Genomic DNA, 5,240 nt, shown 5'->3' with positions numbered 1-5,240 from the left:
TGTTAAATTCTAAAACCTTAAGTTTTGAAAAAGTTCAAATTGCACTCTTATGGTTTTATTAAATTAATTAAGTGTATAATTAAAAAGAGTTAATAAATCCATAGTGATATGGTTTACATTTAATTAAATTAAAAGTATAATTTATTAAATTAGACCACCTAGTATTTTAAAAAGTGTAAAATACATCCTTATACTATATACAACATTAAAAGTCTAATATTATATATGTATAACTTAAACTGCTAGTCTTACCGTTAGCAGGCCTCATTCACGAAGCCGATTTATAAGGGGGTATATGGTTATGGCCTATAAAATGGCTGTTTAATGGGTGTCCACTCTCACCCACCGCTTCCTTGATTGGTGGAGGGTCGTTAGCCGAACGGGTACGATAGGGAAAAACCTTTCCATTAAAAGTATAATGAAGTATAAAGTAACTAAATCTTTTATACAAAATTCCCAATCTTAGTTACTTTAGGCAAAAATGAATTTGATGCAATTCCATGAAATTACACTTTGTACCCTTGCGAGGACGTTAGTGGAGCGTGTGTGGTTAACCGACACACTAAATGGTTTTAAGAAAAGGTAGCAAAGGGTGACTCAATGTTTGTTATAGTTCGGTGGAGCGTGTGTGGTTAACCGGCACATCGAATAGGTGACTGTAACATTGGGGGCACCATGTAAATTTGCATGGTTATTCACACCCTGTTTTGTGATCCTAGGTATCGCAGTCACAAATCGAGGGGCATATCGAGATTTAAACATGCCATTGAAAAGTTCAATGAATCTCAAAGGATCTAGGAGTTTTTCAATACATTTAAAACTTAATCTACCTTTTCGTTTTTCATGGTGGAAAATTAGTGAATCGTCATTCACTTACCTTCAAATGTTTTGCGATTTGGGTTACGACATCCCTCTCCCAAGTTGTGGAATATTGTGTTGGGTCCTAGCCTTAATATCTCATTTTGGTGATTTATTAAGGACTCAATCAATCATCTAACTTGAATTTTCTCCCATTTTGTATATGTCAAAGTATGACAACTATGGTCTTCCCAAATCCCGTGGAACAAGCTTTCCAGATGAAGATGATATTCAACGATTCGATCGAGGAACACGAGATCATGCTTCACTTCCTCCACATCCTCCTATTGTTCTCCCTAACCCACAAGTTCAAAGGCTTGAAAAGTTCAAGCTCACTCAATCCCTTTTGGCAAGAAGACATGATGAAGGAAAGTCAGTGTGTGCACACATCTTAGAGATGATGCCACACAGTAACAGGTTAAGAATGCTGGGATTTGTTGTCTGTGAGGAGTTGGCTGTTGACTGGTTTCTTCAGTCGCTTCCTGACTCATATAGTGAGTTCGTAAGAGATTACTATATGATGAACCATGACGTGACCCTCATCGATCTCACCTATATGCTTATTGCTGCTGAATCAGCAATGATTTGGCGCACTAGAAAAGCAAGGTTGATTGGTGGATCTGTCTTCCAAACCTCTATGGATATAGGCAATGGCAACGAAAGGCATGCCATGGTCGAAAAGTTTGATCATAAGAGAAAGGCAAAGTCTGAAGTACTTCCGTGTGCTGTTCCAAAAGAGTTAATTTGCTTTTGTTGCCAAGAGAAGGGGTATTGGAGGCGAAGCTGCCCAGTATACCTGAGAGATCTAAGAGATGGGAGAGTCAATACGTATGACTCTACTTCAGGTAAACTCCACTATCTAACTCCATTAAGTTCCTATTCATTGATGTGATAAGATTGCAGGATCAGTGAAAAGAGAGGAAGCTCGATGGAAGAGCAAGATGAATTTGATCACGAAGAAATGGATCACGATCGCGTGAATTCAAAGATCAGATTTTGAGCTTAGAAAGTTATGATAGAGTTGTTAGAAATATTTGATTTCATAGTTTTTTAGTTGATTTTGCATTGTAAGGACATGTTTTCCGCTGCTTTTATGAATAAAATAAATTTTGATTTATGTATATCCTTGCAATGAAATCATTGTGAAAAATTGATGTTTGTGTATTTCTATAGATGGATGTGATTCTTAGTTATGTTATTTATAGTAGTGTCAAAATTTTCTAAGTAAGGAAAGATTCCCATCACCCAAGTTTCAATTGGACAGAAACTTGGAATCATATGATTTGATCACACACGTATGTGAGTCAAGTAAAGGACTAAAGGAATGGAACATAATGTTGTGCACTAGTCAAGTCCACCACAAATAACAATAAAACTATTCGTCATAATTTACTAAAAGTCTAGTAAATTTGGTTAATGTTACAAGATTAAGTAGAATTCTGAATCATTGAAAAGGTTTCAATGAATGGCAGAACGAATAAGAAGAATCAATTAGGCAAAAAGATAAAAGTTTCTCAAATCTAAGAAGAAGGGACAGTACTTTTGTATTGGTTGTATGATCATCTTAAAGATTAAGAACCATATCACAATTGATCCTCTAAGGACATCTTAGTGCACTGGTATGGCTAAGAAGAGGAATCGGAAATTGTTGAAATGGTTAAATTAAAAGGATGAGTCATAATTTGTTCCAAAATCAAGTCTTAGAATCGTACTCCAAGATTGTGAATTGAGTGACACACATTCATCAAATGTGATGTAGAAAATTGTTTTTCTTTATCTTGCATGTTTGAAATTGGTATGTTGTGATGTCTTGTAGAAGACAAGGACCAACTAAAACCAAATGTGTGCAATGTTTTGTCGTGATATAGACACACACTAACTCTTAGATATTTGTTTATCAAGAAATGTTTCTTGATAAGAGAATCTTATATGTCAAAAGGTCAGTGGGAGTCTGAATGATCTTGAAAAGTTTCGAGAACTAATCAAGAGTAAACCTATTGTTAAACGCTAGCACACGACTTGAGGATAGTAACCTCTCGTGTTGACAAAGGTTCATTTATGCGCCAATTCAGTGGAGTGATTATGCATATGAGTTCTATGAGTTTTCAATAGAATGCATAAGGAAAACACCTTGTTCAATGAAAGTACATTGACTGGCATAGGTGAGCTGCTAGATAACTTGGAAGCAATGGTGGGACCCTTGATGGCAAGAAATTAAGAATGGACAAGTTCTGTCCATAAGAGGTTGAATTTTCCACAAACATTATCTTTTGATTATGGACATGGATAGGAACACATACACCATAAAATCTAAGTGTCATAAGGTTTCTCTCCCTCATGAAAATGATTGTGAGGAAATGCTTTCACAAAGAGAGATTTTAAGGAGATAGCAACTATGTAAACTGCATTCTCAAATTCGATTGTGATTACAGCTTCCCTTTTTAATAGTTCGAATTGTGAGATTTAGCAATTAGTTTGAACATTTAGGACTTAGTAAGATAAGTTCTGAATTAGTTTAGACACACATATAAGGTATCTAAGGAAAGGTGTATGATTTTGAGAAGCTTAGATAAAGGCGTATCGAAGCATATTGTATTAGAAACAATGAACTTTGGAAGTCAATAAGTATTGATTACTAGAAGTTTAGATGGTTCCTAAATACGTGTCAAAGCTAGTGGGAAAATAAGTGTTATGCTTGTATGATGCTAATCATCATGATAGTGGGAGCATAAGTGTTATGCTTGTATGATTATTATGGCAAGTATTGCAAGTTAGCAATATTAATTATAGAAAACAAGAGTTATACTTTGCAAAGTCGTAAGGGTTGAAAAGTTGTTTTGCTATAATTAAGGGAGAGAATATTATGCTTCATTTCAAATCTAAAGGCTTAGATTGTGGAGTTTTAATAAATTTAGTCAAGGATACATAGCGTGTTCTCAAATTTCGATTATGATTATGGCATCCCTCTTTATAGTTCGAATTATGAGAACGTGACACATAAAATATTATGGCAGAAGATTGACAAAGTATCATATCTTTATGTAAGACATTATGCATCGTGTCCCATAGGCTTCGGGTAGGATCGATTGCAAATGCTTTAATATTTGACCGTTCTAAAAATATTCCAAATGCCTAGGGCATTTAAAGGGAAAAAGGAAATAGAACCGGTTTTTGACTAAAATAATTAAGCAACTGCCAAGGACAATCTAAGGTTCGCCAAGGATTGGTCGCTTGCGGATAGTTGAAAGTATAGTAATGAATGGACCATATCGACATTATTATGAATAGATAAGATTCTATTAAGAATGAGTTGTCATATGGAAAATATGGAAATGTTCCCATATTGGGAATTGGATATTGTGAATATATGTCTAGATTAGAAACTTTTATGCGAGAAGGATGTTCAAAGGAATGTACTTTGAGTGAGAGACATCATATCTATAGAATTGTTTCTGATAGAGATTGGCCAAGTCTTGACGATTTTGAGCTATGACTTTACGAAATGATCATTGCATAAAATGTTAGAATCTAACATATTCTATAAGTGGCAAGAATTTGATATTCTTATACTTATGATAAGGATTGGGAGTTGTGAAATGAGTATTATTGGAAATGTGTTCATTTGATCTATTTCACAAAGTAAGGACCATAAGTAAACATTGTTTGCATGCTAAGAGCATGGGACAATTGTTGTTCTAATTCAAGTAAGAAGTTGATTACCCGAAACAACAAATAATGAGTAATCAATATGGTGTTTAAATAAAATGTTTTATTTATACCCAAAGTTTGGGACCATATGGGATTAGTATTATTCTTGTGTTTCACTTTGCATGTTTTGACTTCCTGAATAATTAAATTATTTCAGAATAATCAAATTATTCGAACGGTCCAGAGTCGTTCATATGTTCGAAGTAGGTATGAATGAAGACTATCATGAATTGGTTTGTAGATTGTCTAAAGTGTATTAGACATAGCAAAGGTTTGCTACAATGTTCGTGAGTGCATATGAATATGATGTGAGCATTGGATTAAACCCATGCTCACAAGAATCACTTCATGGATTTTATCACGAGTGATTGTGAGTCGATAATATTGTATATTCTTGAAACCGAGACGTGTGAGTTGTTATTTGCTGGTCGGTTGCACATTGATGATAAGTAAAGGCACCACTAACTTGGTGTTATAAAACTTATTGTTTTGTGTAATTCAATAAGTAAATACAAGCAAGCATTGAGTCGAAGTTTATCTGTTCCTTTTATCCAATGTCGGATAACAACGATATCTTTGGTCCCCTCGATGATTTAGTGATGACACCTAAGCGCTTGGCCAAGCCGGGACTAAGTTGATGTGTTCAATTGTAGTCTGTTGTCAGTCGTCATAAA

The sequence above is a fragment of the Lactuca sativa genome, chromosome 4 (genome assembly GCF_002870075.4).
Source record: "Lactuca sativa cultivar Salinas chromosome 4, Lsat_Salinas_v11, whole genome shotgun sequence".
Lineage (NCBI taxonomy): Eukaryota > Viridiplantae > Streptophyta > Magnoliopsida > Asterales > Asteraceae > Lactuca > Lactuca sativa.
The sequence above is the reverse complement of the archived record's forward strand: the minus strand, read 5'-3'. Positions refer to the sequence as shown.